The sequence below is a fragment of the Platalea leucorodia genome (genome assembly GCF_965183815.1).
Source record: "Platalea leucorodia genome assembly, chromosome: 4".
NCBI lineage: Eukaryota > Metazoa > Chordata > Aves > Pelecaniformes > Threskiornithidae > Platalea > Platalea leucorodia.
This window is the reverse complement of record NC_138826.1, coordinates 97,867,516-97,889,122: the sequence shown is the minus strand read 5'-3', so window position 1 is coordinate 97,889,122 and position 21,607 is coordinate 97,867,516.

The window sequence follows — 21,607 nt, the reverse complement described above, 5'->3', positions numbered from 1 at the left end:
TGGCGTAAGAGCATATGACCAAATGACCAGTGAGGTGCGCTGGCAAAGCTCCTCTGCAGAGAAGTGCCCTAACCGAGGATCTGCCCCTGAACCTCTGTGCCTGCCTTGTTTTGTAAGATGTGTGATCTCTCTGATCCTGCTAGCTGCTTCACGATGGCACTCTGACCCTGTATGCACGCCGCCTTCCGCAGCCTGCCAGCCCCTCACTACTTGCGTCCTTCGCCTTGGCCCCCTTCCAGGGAGCCGGTTCTTCCCTTTGCTGTTCTCCCCTTTGCTGGGAGGCCGCTCTGATATCGTCTCTCTGAGTTAAAGTTCAGCAGCCATGTGCTCAGGGCAATAAGACTGAATCAGACACCTTCTTCATCACCTTCTCTGGAATGTGAGTTTTGGCACTCAGTGCCCAAAATGTCGTTCAGGTTCTCCTGAACTCACTCTTTTGTCCGAACCATGTGAGTCACTCTTTTGAGCCACCCTTTTCTAATGGTTTAAAACATTCCTCTTGCTTCCTTACAAGTGGCATGAAAACCTTCTTTTTTCCTTGCTTGCTCATTATTTTTTCTGTTGCTTCCACCCACTAACTAGCGAGTGAGAACACTTCAATCTCAGCTGCTTTTCTAATCCAACTTTTTCTTCTCACCTTTGTAGGTCACACTCTTTCTGCAAGGACGTGAGTTTCTTTCTCTTTCTTTCCTACCTGTCTCCACATTGCATTTGGAGACAGCTTGGCTGAAAGAAAGGTTTAATATGAAAGAAATTGCCTTGCATTGTACTGAGAATGCACTTGGGCTTCGATAACGCAGCAGACCAACAGGGTGCAGTACCACACTGCACGCTGCTCCTCGCAGACACAGCACGCACGTTTTCTCTTTATATGGGCAAAAAGTAATTTTCCAGTTCCAAAACATGAAATTCAGTTGGTTCTCCCCAGCTTAACATCTATTTCTCAAGCACATGTTAGCATTCTTACCTAAATGAATTTGGATTGCTATAAATAAGAGAGGGCAGATGGAAAAATGGCTTTTTTTGTAAAGCCACTTAAAACAAACACTCTTTACCTGTTCAGTCGAAACCCTCACAGTAACGATTACCCACAGTGTGTTTTCATGGCTATGGAGCCTCAACAAATAGCCGTGAGTCTTCAGATGAGGTGTACGCATGCTGACTGCAAAGGGGATTTCAAGTGATCTCTTATAAAAAGTTAACATAGCGTAAATGGAGTATAAAGAAAAAGAATTGCTAAGCAGGAGAGATAGAATGGTGTCTTACTTATGCACAGCACTTGCAGTCAGCCTGAATGCCTTTCCTCTAACACAGTACACTAATTTCACTCATGGCTTGCCGTTTCAATCTTCCAGCTCGGCTAATACGGCTGCCTGAAAATTAGCGGAGTTGCAAGCCTGTGTTTGTAATTTGCATTACAGGGTGCTGTGGAGCAGGGTCCTTGGCTGCTGTGAAATGGCATGGGTCCACTGAAAAGCAAAGAAAACCTGTCCTGTAAACCAAGGCACTGCTCTCTCTTTATGGTCACGCTATAACGTGCTTGGCATGGCTGGATTCTTTAGCTTCAATCTGAAGGTATTTCAGTTTCCCTTGACAATGAGAGCAAACAGCCCAGCGAGCCTGTATGTGAGTTATCTAGAATCTAATTCCCACAAAATATTTTTTTTTAATTCGTCTTCCAAACTCTGATGGCTAAAACTACCTATAAATCCCCTGCAGGGATGTGCAGGGATAATACCAGGAATTTGGGGGTTGTATTTCTAAGAGGAACACTCATTATTTCTGAGGCAAACCGAGAGTCCTGTGGCAGCGAGGGCAGCAAGGCTTGCACACACCGCTGCCTCCCGGACCAGAGCTCCAGTGGGTGCTGGTCCCTGAAGGCAGCATGGTGCTGCCGCACATCTCGAGGGGGTGCTCCTGTGGGTTCCCCTGGTATTCTGCAGGGAGGGGGCTGTAGAAACTCTGATAAAGCACCACTTTTTGCCAGGCAGATGTGATGTATGAGGAACTGTAGATAACTATGTACCTGGGGCTTCTCTCACAGCTGTGAGATGGTGCTTTGCTACAAAGGTTTCTGTGTTTGGAGGAGGAGGAAGAGATCTTCCTCCACTGCTTTGCCAGCAGCTAGTGCATCTGGGTTGTGCACAGACTCTGAAGTTCAGCCCTCCCCTTGTACAGCCCATTGCTCTCCCTGCTCACACCCACAGAGGGGCTTGGGGAGCCAGCGGTGGGGTGCAGCCATGCAGGCACTACCATAGTCAAAGCAAGTTGCAGGAACCGAGTCTCAAACAAACAGAATTTGGTCCTAAGTCTGTGGCTTTAGGGCTGGTTTTGACAGAAGCTGAAATGCATCTCCTTTTCGTGAAATCAGTCCTAGTAACATGGCTGGTCTGAGATGAGTAAGCTATTGCTACTGTTTCAACCAGAAGGAACCCAACCTTCCTCAGATATTTCCTTTGTTTTTAGGTTATGCTAAGAAGATACTGTTAAAAACCTCTTAACAGAGAAGGAGAACAGTGATTCCTACTAGCACTCTCAGATATTTGCAAATAACATTCTCTCTCTAAAATTGTTCTGTTCTGTTTCCTTCCTGACTTCTGTGTGATAACATTGGTAACAACAAGCAGAAGACAAAGGACAAGGAAGTGAGAGTTCAGTTTTTCAGATACGAGATCATCCCCAAGGAGAAACTGCCTTTTTTTTTGTAATCTGGCTTCCTTTTCTCCTCTAACTTATCTTCAGCTGCCCATTTGCCTGGTTGCTGGGCACTGCCTGAAGCAGAAAGAAGCTGTATCGAAGAGTTACTATTGTCTGCCCTCCGTATCTCCTGGGGTCACAGACCTTTCCTACCATTTTTTCCCTACTGTGCAACATACGCTACAGTCAGCAAAACTTGCCGTGGGGCTAAAAGAGGGAAACAAAAGCATTTTAGAAAAAAACTGTTAGGCACTTCTGTGTTGGCAGTATTAGGAAGTTTGTTTCTCAAAGTGATTGTGGATAGTGCAAGTGCAAGTAGCAGGGATGGTGAGAAACACTAGTGGGTCGGCCAAACGGATACCAAACGGGAGAAGGAGTCAGGAGGCCAAAATCTACAGGAAAAATTACCCATGGGATGTTTTGATGCCTGAAAAAGCTAAAAGAAACAAAAGCCAAGCCTGTTGCTCACACCTCTCTCCCCTGGTGAGCAAACCCATGGGATTCAGCAGAGAAACCCACCCAAAGATGGCGGACAAGACTACGGGGGTGCTGGGAAGGAGAAGTGCCACGGAGAGCTCCTGTCAGCGCCAAGGGCATTTTGATGCTGAGGAAGTATTTAATCGAGGAAGATTGTCAGAACACAAAAGTAGGATTAAAAGGCTCTGAAAGCCTTTTAAAAGCCTTTGTACTGTTTCTAAAAAGTGTTGTGCCTTTTATCTTCAGAGCTGTCAAACCAAACCTTCAAAAGATGTAGTCGTGGAGTAGAAGTGGATTAACATGCTACTTAAAATCCATTCTGTTTTCTGTTAATTTGTGCTTAATTTCTGCCTTATTCAGGTGCGTCCAGGTTATGTTTTCATGCTTTTGTTCCCCTAAGTTACCCTTACAAAAAAAGGAGGCTGGTGGGATTTTTTTCATCACGAAGAACTACAACATTTGGAAAAGAGCAGAATATTATGAAACTTGTGTTAAAACCGTGGAAGTTAATGTCGCCTTGTCCTTTACCATAATGCTGAAGTGTTTGTGCCTACGCTGGTGCCAAGCTCCCTTTTTACCAGCGGGGAGGGGCAAGGCCATCAGCCGGCAGCTGACACCAAGGTTTGCTGTACCCATGTGAGAGAGTGCTTCCTCTGTCCCCTCGGCTTTCAACCCAGCACACACAACTGTACCCTCCAGAAAGACTAACTGTGCCTTGCAGCTTACTCATTTCTCGCTAACAGCGCTTTGAATTTCAAGATGAGATGCAGATCACAGAATCATAGAATCACAGAATGCTTTGGGATGGAAGGGACCTTTAAAGGTCACCTAGCCCATCCCCCCTGCAACTGGCAGGGACATCTACAACTAGATCAGGTTGCTCAGAGCCCCATCCAGCCTGTCCTCGAATGTTTCCAAGGATGGGGCATCTACCACCTCTCTGGGCAACCCGTTCCAGTGTTTCACTACCCTCATTGTAAAAAATTTCTTCCTTATGTCTGGTCTGAATCTACCCTCCTTTAGTTTAAAACCATTACCCCTTGTCCTATTGCTACAGGCCCTGGTAAAAAGTCTGTCTCGTCTTTCTTGTAGGCCCCCTTTAAGTATTGAAAGGCGGCAATAAGGTCTCCCTGCAGCCTTCTCTTCTCCAGGCTGAACAACCCCAGATGCTGGCAAATGTCAGTTTTAAGGCACAGTTACATTTTCTTTGTTACCTGTGTTGCTTTTCAGCACCGTGCAACCAGACACCGGCTTTTTAAAGTAGGGTACAGCCAAGTGTGGGCTCAGAGAGCAGCAAAGGAAACCTGCTCTTGGTGTCCTTCAGGAGTGGGAGTGGTTTCTCTCCCTATACATGCAGAAGGGGAGGAAAAGGGGATGAGGTGGCTTTGGTCCCTCCATCCCTTGCCCTGCAAGCTCCTCAGCGGCATGATATGACTTGTCCCCCTCCGAGCAGGGCTATGTACCCTCACCCTGCTCCATCCATGGGGTGTCTGGATGCTCCCTGGTCCTTCCCCAGAACAGGCAGCAGTGAGCTGGGCTGCCTGCATCCGTACTGGGGCTCAGTCTTATCAGATGAGGAAGTCTGGAGATCAGAATAGACAACATGGGACATAAAGGTGTTAATGAGCTGAGAGAAACAGGTGAACTGACAGATACCTTCCAGCATTTCCAGAGAGCAGCGAGTTGGTCACGCTGTGCTCACAGAAGGGACCACGGAGGAGAGCAGCAGGGAGCTCTATGCCAGCGCTCGCGGTTCCTGCCCCACTGGAGGAGGTCAAGCCTGCCAGCCCCCCACCAGTGGGACACGCGGGACCCCTCGGAAGGGCATATGTGGTAGAAGACACTGCCGTGGTGAGACCACCGAGAGGCCGGGAAGATGCCTGTGGCCTGAAAAGGATGGGCTGTGCTTCATGTTATTTGGCTTTCTGTTACCGCAGGGAGGAAGGACTCCAGGTTTTGCCTGCGTCCCTGGCACACCCAGGGGCAGCCCTGACTTGCGCTGTACCCCCAGGAAGCCCTGGCAGGCGCTCCCCGCCACGGCGGGCTGCCCTGCAGCATTGATTGCTGATGACAAACCGCTCTGATTGCTCTCCCTGTCTCCAGGATTTCGGTCAAGAACTGTAAAAACGCAAATGGGACTTTCAGGCCAGTAACAGCAGAGAGCGACTGCGGGAGCAATACAAATGATTAGGGCAGGCCGAAAACCAGTAAAGTACCAAGCTGAAATATTCTACCTCTTTCTTGTCTTCTTCTTTTTTTGTTTTTAAAACATATTTTTCTCTGTGATTGCTTATAAGAAATTCTTCCTTTTGCACTGCTTAACCTTTGACCCCAGCCCAGTAGTCCTTCAGGGAGATGCTTCTTCAACTTAAACTTGACTCCTGTGTAAACAGTGTCTGCAGTGCTGACATCTCCAGCCTGAAGGTTTGTAATGCAGAATCCCTGAATTCATGAAGTACTGTGCTGTATTCGCTAATTCTCGCCCGTGTCAAGGCATGTCACTCGCACTACATCCCGAGTAACCTGGATAAAACACGGAAGCAGTGCCTTCTCTTGAAAGTTATTTGCATTGGAAATAAAATGCATGAAACTAAAATGAGCTTGTCACAGCAGAGGGATGAATTCTGCAGTATTCTGGATTTCCTGCGTGAATCATTTCGTGTGTCTGTGTGTTCCTCTTTTGATGACTTGGCAGAGCAGAAGGAATGAGTCGCATGTATTTAAAGCCTGTCTGAATTCTGCTCTGGGTTTCCATCAGCATTACGGTTTGTGCAGCAAAGATGTTCAAGTGACAGTGGTTTACATGGAGGATTATAATTTTTCTTTGATTTTAAGATTTCTCAAATGGCCTGTCCAGCACAGGGTAATATTCGTGTCAGCAGAGAAATGGAGAGATTATGATCTCTCAGTTTATTCTATTAGCACTGCCCATGGTAATGAAATGGTGCTGCAGACATGAAAACTGTGATCAGTTGTCTGCCTGACCCTGTCTATGACGAAGGTTAAAATATCTCATTTTACAAGAAACTGGACCACATGGGAGGGCAGAACAGACAGGAACTAGATTGTTAAAGATACTATGGTAGATTATTAGATCATTTTTGTATTTGTTCACCGGAAGAGAAAATTATTTTAAACCACCCCTGCAGACACACAGCCATGTTTTAAACCAGCTGTCACTGTCCTGCCTTCAGAAGTCTGTACCAACGAACCGAGATGAGAATCAGCCTCTCCCTCGCTGCAGCCTGAGAAAAAGACTGTTGGTTTAATACACCTAAAGCAGAGCTACTGTCTGTGAGTCTCTGTAGTTATGATGTGTTTATTTTAGGATTTGAGCAGTTTGATTGTCTATGCACTTCACCGCCAAATTTCGAAAGAGATTTCTGTTGTACAGAGAAGTTAGCAGCAACCTCAGTCGTGGTGCCTCGGGCAGGTTGCTTTGTGCACTGCCTTGTGTGTGCAGCCTTCGGTCTCAAGATTCAACTTTTAATTGCCCAGGCTGCTGGGGCAGTGGTCCCTGCTGTGGCCACGAAGGAGCACGTTCTCCTCCTCATCTCCACAAAGCCCTCCTGTCCTCCACAGGGATCCTGGACTGTGTGTAAATCAGCTGCTCAATCTTCTGTCCATCTTACAGTATTAATCAGAAAACCCATGATAGGCATGTGTTCCGTTAGACTCATTCCCTTCGCTATTTTAAAAGAGCTGTTCACAAACTTTCCAGCACTACATTCCTCTGCTGAAAAAGCAGACTAGCTTAGACCCAAAGGTCCTACAGAGAAAGGTCTTATTTTGACAACAACTTAATTTTCCACAAATTATCTTGTCTTTCTCTTGTGAAGTACCTTTCTTTTTTTAAATAGTAGTGCATTTCAGTAAGTAAGCCAGTTACCAGTTCTCAGCTGGAAAGCAAACTGGCCCATTAATGGCCCATTAATATTTTTTAAATGGGCAGCAAGCAAAGTTTTCAATAACCGATTGCCAGTTTCTGTCTTTATTGTCATTTATTCAATTCCAACTTTAAGATGAAAAGATGAAAACAAAATATATCAGACTGACCCAAACAAAATTTTTCTGAAATCTTTAATTTTCTCCTATGCAAGCAAAATAATTTTTGTCATGTCATAGTTGCCACAAACTGGAATCACTAGCTTGCGTCTAGTCCTTGTGTTGTGTTGGTGAGAAGATACATGGAGGGAATACCATGCAAATATACTACAAGCTATTATATAAAATATGATACGTTAAAATCAACATGCTTTTATTTGCCTGCTGAATCCTCTAACAAGAACTTGTTCTGAGTTACTGTTTTGCTACAGTGACACAGCTGTCTCTGGGATTAAATGGCACCTGAAAGGTGAGTTTGAGGCGTTAAGTGGTGAGTTTAAATACCTAAAAGGCAGATACATGCTCAGGCAACCCTTGTGATTCTTTCCTTGGGTTTTCTGTGCTTTGATTCCTCTCTGAAAGTGAAAAAAGTAGCAATTCCCTGTTTCACAGGGAGTTTACGCTGCACTTGGGAATTTCAGAGAAGTAGCACAGACTTGCTGGACTCTTCCTGGCAGCAGATATTCGTGCCGTCATTACACAGCCATGGCACCTTGGAAAATCTTCTGAGACTGCTGGCTCTGCTGGGATATCTTGGTTTTGCACCCACCACTCATCTCATGGCAGTTGCAACATCTTCCACTCAACTTCTGAAAATGTGCTACAAAATACACGCTCATCTCAAAGAAATAAATACACTTGCTTCCTGCTATGAAAGGTGTATAGGCTTATTTAAACATCATACGCCTGAAAACATGAGCAACGTAGCACACAGCCACTGCTCCAAAGGAACGGAGAGCAGATGGTGCATCTTCCAGCGTGCTAGCTGGGAAGCACTAGGCTCCTCTTTCCTCAGAGAAAACAAAGGCAAAACTCAAGGTTAGGCTTGGCTGTGAGACAGCCCTGACAAGGCTTTGTGCGCTCCACATGGAGATACCCCTGCCAGAGACTGGGATGGTGCCCAGCCTTTGGTGCTGCAGGGGGCAGGAGCTGGCTTGGAAAGCTGCTGGTAACGAGCGGCAGCGCTGGGTGGCCCTGGCTGGGCTGGCCGCTGGCACAGCGGGGACAGCTGGTGTGATGGTCTGATGCGCTCCAGAGAGGGATTTGGCTTAGGAAAGGTTTTGATTCCCTTTTCTTTTCCTGGTGTGGATGTGTAGCCTAAGGCATAACATAGCCCTCCAAATGGGGCACGTGGGTTGCAGGAAAAAAGATTAATTATGTTCAAGAAAAAAATGTGCCTCTCTCTAACACTAATGCAGGCACTTGACTGCTCTGGTCTGTTACCTGAAGTGTGCGTGGGCAAGGTTAGACTGTGAAACATGGCTGTACATCACCGTATTTTTTCAACAGCCATGCTTCTTAACTGATCAATATTCCAGATTCCAGTTTCTGTAACCGCCTGCAGAGAATCTAATTTAGGCTTATGTATTTCAACCAGCTCAGCAAGAGTTTCAGAGGTTTCTTAGGCATTATCAAGCTGGGATCCTATTTTTTTTAAGGAAAAAAAAAGCGCCTCTCCATCTTTTTAAGGAAATTAGGTTGCAATTGCTACATAGTTTCCAAGTAATTTCCTTTTCTTGCAGAACTAGGTGATGCCCTAATAATACCTCTAATGCTCAAAGAAACTGGGAACTGGCAAACCCACTGCTGCCAGCAATGACTGGGCTTGTAAGGGGTTTGAATATGTGTAAGGAGCCCGAAGCAAATGAAGTGAGAGGCCAGAACTCTGGATGCTGGAGGTGCAAATGCTTTTTTTGCTGGTGCTCCCATGGCTCTGCTTCCTTGTGAAGCAAGAATGCAATGTTCAAAGGAAAAAAATCTTCAAAAGGGGCAGAGGTAGACAGTGGACCCAAACCTGAAAGGAAAACATCATAGAAAAGGAAACGCTGGCGCAGAGCCTGTCTCCAACAGAAGGGTTTCACAAGCAGTCATCCAGGCTGCCCCTTGCCTCACTTGTTTTCCTGACTTGCTTCTGGCCTTGCAGAGCCTGATTTGCAAAACAGCAGTCTGCAAAAGGCTGTATGATGCACCTAACTTGCATGTCTGATCACTGGAAATGCCAGATTTTCAGGGTATTCATAGTAATCGGGCATTTAACTGAGCCCTGCTGTTGCACATGAACTTTTGAGTGCAGCCCTGGGCAGATGTCTGGGTATTCTCTCATGTCTGTGTATTAATGACGATGTCTCCAACCATAGCAAGCTGCTCAATGGGATTAGTATATGACTGATTTTTAAAAAGGACTTGACGAGTTAAGGTTTAACCTCTGCCTCCCTGTCCGTAGGCAGTGAGAGCAGAGGGGTTATTTTTGGAATGGCTCTAGCACACCCTCTTACTGTGAATGAAGATTTAAAGTGAGGTTGTTTAGTTGGCACAAAGATCTAGCAGGCTTTACCTTGTCCTCTCACTAACATGGAAATCTCTTTAACTGCTAACTGAATTATAATACGCACATTCTTTGTAATATGCAGGCACCATGCAAAAATTGGCACAGCTTGAGGAATGTCTACAAGGTATAATACCATACCCTATAGCTCTTAGACTGAGGTAGCTTGGCGTTTCTCTACAGAATTGCCTCATGCCACAGACACGTACCCTCATTAGTTTTGAGTTGGAAATGTTTCCAAATTAAACTCAAAGCAGACCTGGGGCAAGTCAGAGAAAACGTTTGTCTAAAAAGCCTACAAATACAGCCACGTCCTCACAGGTCTCTAGCAGAATAGCACAATTATTGGAAAGCAGCAAAGACTTTCCCTGCACAGATAATGGAAGTTACATATAAGACCCTGTGTGTTTCACTGAAGTCAAAATTGCAGAGAGAGAGTAAGAAATAATTCCTCATTCCTACTGGGTAACTAAGGGTTTGCATTCAAATTCCTTTGCTCCCGTTGAGCAATACCTCTATTTGGAAAAGAAAGATGTTATTCAGCATTCAGTTAGTAGCAACAGCAGAGCATGGTCCCATGTGAATGCACATGAATGTGTGTTGGAAATAGGAAAAGGTTTTCAGTATAATATCCTAAAAACAATTGCTGCAAACAGATACATAGCAAGCAAAAATCACATGCAGGTGCCACTTGGGCATGTAAGGTTTGCCTGGGATTCTTGCATGATAGTGCACAGTATCTTTCCCTCTTGCCCAAAGCTGGTTACCATGTATCTATGGTATATATCGCTCTACTGCCGCTACATTTGAGTATTTTAGCATATTTCATTCAAGAATCTCAAAAAATGCAGCGTAATGCTTAAAAATGCCTTTCATCAGCACAGCTGGCTCACTTCAGGTTCACCCAAGTGTGAGTGCTGCAAATTGTAAGGAGAATAGCGCTAATCTCCCTGTTCGATTAATGGGCTTAACAACAAGTACCTAAATGACTTCCAGGTAATTCTGGAGAACAACTTTCCTTAAAAAGGCATAGGTTTGCACTAGAATTTTTACCGATTTTAAGACTTCAGCATGTAACCGTTAGACCTTCACACTGCAATTACACTATCCTTTGAGTCCTTGCTCTGAGTGAATCCAACAACTTCTGTAAACATAGAAGTGTAGACTTGGGCTATCCTGGAAAACCTGAGGGTAATACATCAATGAAATACTTCAGGGAGGGAAAGATATGGTTTCTGAGAATATTAACAAAGTATCTTTTATATGCCAGCTGGAAAACTGTATAGAATCCTACAGTGAAATAGCTGAGCCTAATTATAAATTGATGATAACTGCCCATGGAGGATGAGAGAATGCCCCTACCCAATGCTCGAAAGGAGGAGCTGGGAGCTAGTATTATCATTCATTTTTTATAGTATGCCAGAACCTAAGGCAAAGCAGAAAAGGTACTTGCGATATTTTGGCACTCTGCAAATACATGTGGATGTATTCCTGACACTCAGAGCCCAGGACCTAAATAGGATTAAGATGCAACAGGGGAGAAGGAGAGGGAAGCAGTAGCAAGAATGTAGTAATGTTGTTTGTATTGGCTAATATAACATCAAGACTTCCAAATATTTTTTAATGACAGCCTACTGAATGATTAAACAGTCATCCTACCTAGTCCAAGAAAATAACCTATAAAACAAGGATCAAACGCAGAAAGAGTTTCTATCTGGTTGTTAACACCTCCATCTGACTTACATCCTTCTGTACCCGAAACAGGGAATCTGGGCAATCACTGCTCATACACGCAGGGCACTTTTGGGCTCTGGTATCCAGAGATCCTGTCTCTTCCTTAAGGACATGGCACCCATAACAGAACTCTTCAGCGTATAGGGGTGCGGTGTGGCATGAAGAACATTGGCATGGAGTCACAGGACACTTGCAAAAGAAAAAAAAGTATTGGGAAGTTAATATGCAGAAACAAATAGAAAAAAATTCTTTTCTTTTTTAATGTAGTCTTTCCCCCAATACTTGTTTCTTCATAAATAACAGTCCTATAAATAAGTTCAGATTTTTTACCTTCAAGTCTAGAAAAAAAAGGCTATCATTAATCTTCCTTTCCAACACGTGAGATACATTCAGTGAGCTCTCTAGAGAAGAGAACTTATTACTTTCTCTTTATGTTTGTTGGTTAATTTAACCCTTAATACAAAATACTTGCCAAGTTGTACATATGGAAAACCTGATTAGGATAGGATAAGCCTCTTGGAATTAAAAGAGACGGCTGAACACTGTTTATACAAAAAGGCTCTTCAGAAAGATATCAATAGATTAGACTGATAAATAGATTTAGTATTTTTGCAACTCTCAAAATTTGCTCTGAAAGAAAACATATTTGCCAAATTGCCTCAATGCAGGAAGGAAAGTCATATTGATAAATGAAGACACTACGCTGGACCAGGAACTCCATTTCAGCATTTTTCTGTAAATTGGCCATCAAAGACAACAGTGTTACTCTATAACATTGTGTTAGACTGCTTTTGCCCTTCTACTGGCAGTTTTATCTAATGCAACTGTATTTATGCCTTCTTTTTTTCCCCCATTCCTTTCACTACAAAACCCCAAGTGCTAATACAGAAGTTGTGGGTGGCAAGTTTCTGAGGCTGGAATAAACTGCCTTTCTGATGAAAAGGTACAAATATCATATGAAATGTTGAATACCCTTATCTTAAGAGGCCTTGTCAGTGTTAGGCAGAACAGCAAATGCAGCTGTTCAGCCTTGTATGCTCTTCTTAGGTTGCATGACCTGCATTAAATTGCATTGTGCTCAGATAAGTTGGAGAGAGACCGCCTGACGTGTCCTCACAAAAATGAGATGAGTGGTCCACGAGGCTGTTGAAGGAAAAAGAACTACCAGCAGATAATAACGTATATGCTCAACTTACTAATTTGAGTAAAAATACAAATATTTGTTAAAAGCACTCTCAACCCCCCCGAATCAACTGATTTCTTTTAAGAAAACATTTTGAATAGGGTCAGAGAGACAAGACTTTATTCCCTGGAAATTACATACAAAATATAAAAATACTAGATGCTAAAAGGAGCTTAGCTTATGGCACAAGCGCTAAATGCCCCCCCCCCCCCCCCCCCCCATAAGCCTGCACTTGCGGTGAACACCTACGTGCTCCCTCTGCACTCGTTGCCTGAAGAAACCACTGGGGTAGGGGGTAGTTCAGATTCCACGTCTTAGCTTTCAGATGTTGGCCGATCACTGAAAACCTGCGAATGTGCACAGTGATTAACGTTCTGAAATTAATCTCCTGGAGGCCAGGAGATGCCTCCAGATCAACTGTGAGTTGGTACAAACTTTCAGCTCCTGAATGCAATTGAACTCCCTTTGAGCAAACGAGCAAAAGATACAATCAATAATGCACAGAAAATAATGAATAAAAGATCATCAGGTGTATCAGTGATTCGAAATCACTTGAGCTCTTCTTTGATATTACTGGACTGAACTGCTTGAGGAATGATTTGAGTTCAGTGACCCAGATTGGTATCTCTATGAAAGTTTACTTCATTTAAAAAAAAAAGGCCATGCAGCAGGAATGATAAGACGAAGCACTGCACAGCTGGGGGGCTTTCAGCCCCACAGCCCTTTCTGTCCTTTCGGGTCAGTTATCTACCTATTGTAGTCTATACATAACTTTTACGTGACAGAACATAGCTTTTCATAAAGCCTGCTAACTCCCACTAACCAGAAAGTGGGACACACTTAGTCCCTCCCTTTCTTCTGAAGTCCTACATCTGTGGTCTCCAACCAGGCGCTCCAGGGGCTGCTTCCAAAGTGACCAAGAAAACCAAATTTGTATCCTGCGTGTGTGACTCTGCATGTGCCACAAGCTCCTGAGGGGTCTGCGCCTCCTAAAAAAATAGGGTTGAATATTCCTGCTCTGTGCTATTCCTGTGTAATCCTGGGAAGCTGCCACACTTTAGTCTTTCTACTTCAGTGATGGCGGTTTTGCCTATTTCAGGTAGAACTTCCCCCCCTACCCCGCCCCCAAAGAACACAAACTCATTTTTATTCTCTCTAGAGATTAGTGAATTTGTGAACTTAAATTATTCAATGTTTGGAGAAAGCAGGCAGCTATTTGTAGTTTGTCCACTGACTCCAGCATATTAAGTGGCTAATTTCAGAAGCCTTGCACACTAAGCAATGTTCGCTGTCAAAACATCACATCCTATTTTTTTGTAGGAAGTTTGTAGCACGCTGTGTGGAAGCAGCAGTTGTTTCTACATTTCTTCCAATGTGTTAAATGACAGTAATGGATGCAGAGCCTAAAGCAGTCAACTTTCCAAAGGTAAGGTAGTTTGCAATCTGTCACCGGTGACAAAACCAATTTCAAACAGGAACAGAAACACTGTGTAGAAAAGGACAGGAGAGACCTCTGCAGTTTGTTAATCCAATAATGGCAAACTTGTGGCAGTTGTTTTGGCACGCGTGCTTTTTACTTTTGTAGCAATTACCTGCAAGACTTGAGGAAGTTAAACAGTATTGACACAAGAGAGCTGCCTCAAGCCCCAGATTGTGGCTTATTATAACACCGTAGTAGTGTAGTGCCATAAGCAAGATAGTGCTAAAGCAAGTCATCTCTGGTCACTGCTCGGTGCTGCAGTTTCTCCATGCTGACATACCCTTCTTCTGCTCAGGACCCAGCTCTATGCATGAGTAGGAACTGCTGGTGCCTTTACCAGTAGCTCAGACACTGTGTAGCAACTCTTATGTACCTGCCCTTGCCATGAAATACAGATCCCTGAGTTGGTACTTGTGTTCCCTCTCTAGTCCACGGGTACAAACATCCTAAAATGAAGCCCAGACCAGTCACCATAGGAATCAGGGAGCCAGCAGAAAAAGATGAGGAATTTTGCATCCAAAAGCCCTTTGCTCGCTAGCATGTAATTGCCTGAATGAAGGCTGCAGAAACTTCTTCTAGGTAAGACACGCAGCCCACAGTCTCCCTTGGAGGTTGTTTTCATCTAGTTTTAAATTACTGAAAGGTATTTGCTGCTTTCTTTCATGCTGTGGGTGGAATTGCCATGTAAGAGCCTAGTTAGTAGAGCTGTGCAGGAGTGGGGGGTCCTGTCTCTTCCTCCGCCTAAAACGGTTTCAAGTATCATCTCCTGCACAGGCAGACTCATCTTAAACATTTTTCAGTCTCGTGGATGTTTTGCCACAGGAGAGAAAGGCCAGCGCAAGAACATGGCTCCAAAACAAGCACAGGTCTACATCCTCGTGCTGAGGGCGGTCAGCCCGGAGGGGCAATCTCTGCTTCAGAGAACAGTGTAAAATCCACAGACAAGCAGTCACTGGGGGGAAAAATCAGTCATGGGAACTGGGACCATTCTACTTAACTCCGTTTTAAAGCACCCAAGTCCTTACTTGGATTTAGCCGGGAATTTCAGAGATTTCACTGAAAATTAATCTGTGCACATGTATGAACTTCCATATCAGCAGGCTAAGGGCAAAGGAAATTCAGTAAGTAGTGCTCTAGTTGTGTTTTTAGCTGGCATATTAGCTATTGCCCTCAAGGGGAGGAGGGAAGGAGAAGGAAATCAGGGCCTGACAGTGAACCATCTGCCTGCAAACCCCTAAGTGACCTGCTGAGGCAGGGATAAAATTCCGTGCTCCGCCACAAAGTGGAGAAGGGTGAACATAAACAATATACTCTTGGAAGGAGGAGTCAGGAGGATTTCTCACTCTCCTGGCTCTCCTTAGATGATGGGGAGGCCATAACCTTTCACCGCCACTGGAAAAGGAGAACTTTGCCCAGGGCAAGTTGCCATGAGATTAAAGGGCAGTTGGCTGCAGGACAGCTGGAGGACAGGAGAAGTGGTGTCACCCCGATGCTGGAGACAGGCGGGGAGAAAATGCAGAGGTGTCTTGCCCTTCCTCGCTGTCTTTGCAAGCACTTAGGTGGCTCTTTGTCATAAAACCAAGTGCTGCTCACTAGAAAAATATATTATAGCGTGACTTATTGCAGTTACTGGTTGCAGCCGTCAGCAGCAGGAGTGAATTCATTTGGTGACTGAATCTGTAAGCTGCCTACTCCTGGCAAGGAGTAGGACCTTTGAAACCTTACAGGAGGTTTGAGACATCAGGGTTCATTGGAGGGTGGGAGGGGAAGGAAAATCTCCAGGAAGGATTCATTAGGGCAGTGTAGTTCTATCCCTGCTGTTCTTTCTATTCCTCGGTATTCAAGTGTAAACAAGTTACACCTACTTTGTAAATATGCCTTCTAATACTTTCTGTGTGCTAAGTATTCTCAGTCTCTCCTATTCCTGAAAAAATAAGTTTAATTTCAGAAAATAAATTTTAAAAATAATTTATTTCAGATTTTTGCAAGATTTTTTATTATTCTGGGGAAAAAATGCATTTATTGGCATGCCTTTGACAGTTTTGGAAATCCTGCATCTCGAGATGTACCACCACTACATGGTTTCTGCCTTTTTTCTAATTTCAGCTTACAGACTCTAAGCCTCCTATTTTCCACATAATGTGAGACAAAAATAATGTAAATTAAAAATCATTAATAAAACAAATTAATAGAATGAAAGGAGCTAAAGCTAAAGGGTATTTCAAGTCAATGACTGAAAATGAGATTTATTGGACCACTTTTTAAACAGATGGCTGCCTTATCACCATGTGTCTAAGCTAAGACCATTTCAATTGCTATCTAAATTCGGAGGGGCAGGGAGTTAACATGTTACAAAACAGAAGAACAAGCAGTGACCACTCTAAACACCTAGAGGAAAAGATCAAATCTTTTGGATGGATGTAGCCTTCTCACAGGCAGACATAAAACCTCTATAACTAAAAGGATGAAATACTAATTGGTTCTTTGAAATTAGACAAAAATCCAGATTACCTTTACCATTTCATACCCACCAGAACATTAATTCACAGCCTGCACAACAGATGACACCAGTCATCTGTTTATATTATTATGCCCAAATATTGTTATGTATGTCCAATAGATTAGTATGTATTTTATTATTATTGATGTACAAAAGCCCTTTTGCAAGATCCCATAACTACTGATTTTAACATGGATCATCCCATGTACATGCAGAAAACGTGTTCTTGCCTTCATGACCAGAGCCCACCAACAATATTTAACAGGACTTATTACCTTCCCCTGCCTCTGCCAAGCTCTCAGTCTGCATGGGAGACATCCTGCACATGTACTAAGGTCTATTAAACCCGTAGCTACTTGAAATAATATTTAGTCTAGCTTCCAGATGATATACTGATACCTCACTCAGTTATGCGGCTTCATCTGCAACTGCCGCTTCCACTTAGATGACAGTTTGATGCTTTGGTTTTCTCAGCTCTATTTTTGGCCAATGTTGCCCTGATATTTTGAGCTTAATATTTTTATTCTAATAGAAAATGTTTGGTAGTAGTTTTGTCACCTTTCTTCATTTTTTTCCTTCCAGCCATTGCTGTCACTCTGGAAGTCAGTGTAAGTTCCCACTCAATGTTCTGAGAGAGTCCCCTGACCCTCCTGTGATTTCTGCACAGCTTATTATCCAATTTTCTCTTTCATTTTAAGGTAGTACTTGGGGCATCGTTTTTACAGTTTCCCTTCTCTTAGTCCCAAAGCCCTTTATTTCTTTTCAGGCCAGCTCTCAGCTGCTGCTAGAGTCTTATTGGACTTTGTCATCCCATGGGAGAAGAACCAGAGTCTGAGCTTAGGCGGTGCATGACTCCTGTGAGCCTGCAAGGTAGGCCTGACCGAGGAGCGGGAGGTGGCTGGGCGTAACGAGAGGGATGGTGGCAGGGGCAGAGATGAGGAATAAAGCAGTGGGAACAAGAGAGGCCAGAGTCTTTGACTGTACTATTTTTAACCAGCACAAAGCCCAAAAGAAATTTAGTGGATAAACACTGTCAAACACGTTAAGGAATTCTTTTCTCAGATGGAAACAAAACTAAATAGCAGAAAATCCTTGCTTGGCAGGATGCTGACATTCATTTTAGATATTGATTGGAATCCTCTCTAACTGATTTCAAACCAGTCATTAGGGGCAATTAGACAATTTTCCCAGTGGCACCAGAGTCTAGTGGGAAGCAGCAGGAACTCCATCTCCTTGCAGATCAAGGAGGTTGCTGGGGACAGTCCAGCATCAACGGGGAAATGGTCCATGCTGTTCCATTGCAGCACGGATCCCAGCACCCTGCTGAGAGCTGGAGGTGCTGCTCTCACCTGCCTCCCTACTATGCTTAGAGGGCGAGAGGTCACTGAGAGCATTCAGGGACTGCCGCAGGTGTAAGCCGTCATCTGGTGAAAATCTCCAAAAGATTCATTCCAGCCCCAATGCAACAGGGGTCATACAGAGGATATCAGGGGTTCTTTTATTAAAGATTCTTTCATGGATCCCCATTGTTTTCTGTCCAAACAAAGAGAAAGAAATTAAGGATCTGGCATTAAGATTTTTTGTCGTACTTATGTCTACAGAAACAGTATCAGCATTACTAAGTGATCAGTCCTTTCGCAGATTGCTTACCTGAAATGTAGCCTGTTTGGACGAGTGACTCAATACAAGTTAGAAAACTCAGGCCTCTGGTTAAGATGCAAATATGAACAAAGGTATCTTTGCAGTAAATTTGAGAAGAGAATCTCATCCAAGTATCAGCTATAATAGAGAAAAGAAGTCCTGTTTTACTCAGAAACTTTCCTATGCTGAAGCAAAGGCAAGGCACATACAATAATACAAGCTTAAAGGAATCCTGGGAAATCTTATCATCTCCCTCATATGTATATATTTTATGAGGAAAATATTAAACCTGCACTTGAAAAGTTCTTAGAGAACTAGGATTTTAAATGGAGACTGCTTACAAAGCAAAGGAACAATTAAATGTATTAAAGGATGCAAAATATTTTGCAATTTTTTTTTTTTTAATCTCAGCAAGCTCATGGGTTTATAGCTTTTAAGGCTAGAGGAGACTAACAGGAACATCTTCTCTAACCAGTGTGACCAATGGCTACCCTATGTTACGCAGCGATTTTTTTTTCTTACAGAAAACTGGTCTTCCTTAGTATGCAACTGAACACTTGGAAGATCTGTAATGTGAGTGAAAGCACAGCATGTTTTATATAATATTAATTCTCTACTTAAAAACCTCAAGTGATGGCAAATCAGACATATTCTGAAAATCTGGTTCAGAAGTTAACACTTCTTTTTAAAAAATGTCATTTTCAAAATGTTTGTTTAACTTCTGTTTCCTTATGGGAATGTACCCCCAAAATTAAGTTTCTTCTTCTTGAATGAGCAACTATTTTGACTGTGATCTAGTCACCTTTTAAACTACATATTTTAAATGTGAAAACCTGACTAAGGCAGATAAGCTGCATGCATACATTGGAATCCTACCTTATATGTGCCTTTTTTTTCTGGTAGTTATTAGCATATGATCACAATCTTGCTGTTTAGGAGACTGAGACACAGGGAAGTAAGAATATTTGTCAAAGGATGTATGGTAAGTCACTGTCTGTAAAAATACAGGAGGCCAGCACTGTCACACATTCATGATCCTTCTTCACAAATGCTAAGCTCCATCCTTGCTTATTTGCTCTTTATTTCATCTAGATTCAAACAAAAATATCAGGCAGTTTATTAAAATAGGTCAAATATTTGTGAAGATTCACAGCAGTATTTCTGTAAATGGTGTGAAGACAGATATGCATCACTGACCACAATACAACTGGAAGTTTAAAGTTAAAACGACCTAAAGGTTAAAGCAGTGCTCAGCTCTGCAAAGCTGTGGGAAGCAGTTTACAAAGACAGACTCTCTAATGAGCAATCAGCAATCCTACATTATTTATTTCTATATTGTTCTGATATTTCCAGAGAGCACAGAAATAAAAAATAAGTCTTCTAACACTCAACGAAGCTGTGGCTGGAGGTGATGCCAAAAGTCTGCCTGTAATTATTCTGAGGGATTTCACTATATCCTCGTGTGATGTGATGGGATGTGCTACAAAAATACATTGCACGACCCCCTCAGAATTTGAAATTTTGAAGCATTTGTTTATACTAAGTAATCACATTTGCAGCTTACCAGTGTTCAGGTGCTTAGCAGTAATACTAGAGAGCTGCCACTGGCACGTCCCGGGCTCCTCGCGGTGCTACAGGGAAGAGCAGGGGTTTCTGGAATGCCTCTTATCTGAGTCACGACACCAGCCGGGAGACCCACGGAAGAAACGCCGCAGGAGTGGTAAGAGTCTGACTGTGCGTGGGCATGCTGGAGCAGTAAGTGCAAAGAGCAATATGTTTTTCCTTCCTCTGATGCAATAAGGCTCCTTGTACTCTTTGTACTTTCTTTGCAATATAGTCAGATATACAATTTGTAAAAAACACCACCAGCCTGTAGATTTTAAGATAATAATTAGCAATGACTAATCTCTGGCTTAGGTTTCACACCTAGCAGAAGACCCTCTAGTTTGAATTCACACCCAGGTCCATGCGGTATTCTGATTTCCTGGCTTATGCCGGTACGGAAAGGTATGAGCTGCCAGAGGACGGGACACATTTCGTTGGAGTCTTTTCAGTCCTAGTTTCATACAGAGCTACAAACTCTTTCCTTTGCAAAGGCACCCTGAGGGGATACGTGCCATTTTAAGTGCTATCTATCTAATGCTTTCTTCTGTGATGAGTTGGTACAAAGACTGCTATAATTTATGTCAAGAACCAGGTTAAATTAATCACCATGAACCATAGCTCTTTTTTTTGGGATGTCATTACAATGTAATTAATTTGCATTGTAATAGTGCCTGCTGGTCTCAACCTGGTTAAGCCATGCATGCTAAATGCTCGAAATAAAATTTTAAAAAAGAAAAAAGATAGTTCTTGACCCAAAATGCTTATAAGCCAAAAAAATTTTGAGATATGAATTAAAAACCTGCGATGTGGTTAGAAACACAGGAGTGGGATAGTCAAGCTTTAGCCATATTCCTCAGTGTGCTCTATGAACTTCTATTCCCATCTTTTTCACCCATATTCAGTCTCAGGAGGGTCTTCCCAGACAAAAATACAGACACAGTAATAGTTCATGGGCAGGAGGAACAAAGACGTCACAACCTATCTGTAGAACTTGTCCAGCTTCTTGACTACTCCTGTTTAACATGCATCTACTCAACAGCAGATTATAATTGAGATTCCTTGAATCAGGGAAGCACTTATATAATGTATGTTTTGTGGGGTCCTTTTGCTACATTTTAGTGGTTTCTATACTTAGGTCCATGATTATAATTTAACCTGTATGTGCCAAAAGGTAACCAATTGTCCTGCTGTCCCCAAAGCTGTTGTGAGAACAGAGCGGCAGAGGCTAAATGACTAGTTTTAGATATTTCCAATGTAGCTACCAAAGCTAGTTCTCCATTCCAGAAGGCAAATCATCTGATCCATGTAGATATCTACCTTCAGATTAAATGAATTCCATAATAGTAGGGTAGAATTCAGATCTAAATTAATAGAACTAAATTTAGGAGTCCAAATGTAGGTGAACAGATGTGACCTAGGTGCCTAAGTTTCCATTATAGTTATTGCAGCCTAAAAGAGAGATTTAGCTAGCAGTCAAAGGTGCTGGATTTAGCTGCCTTGTCTTAGATATGCCTCAATGCTATCTGAGATACTCCATGGTACTGGAAATGCTCATAGGCAGTTGACAGAGCTGACACAAGATCTCTGAGAGAGCAGCATCCTTCAGGAACAGCAGCTGGAGACCAGAATATTTTCAAGCATCTCAGATGACACGAGATGTCTATGGGAAGGGAACTGAATAACGTTTTAGGTGCTTACTTTAGGGTGAGCTGAATGACTCTAGGATCCACAGAATACATTTATTGGTTATAATGGAAGCTTAGACATTAGGCTCATATGTAACCTACACACAGGCAGCTCTCAGTCTCAGAATGGTAAACCAGATGGAGAGAACTGTGTTCCGAGGAACATTTGTGGAAA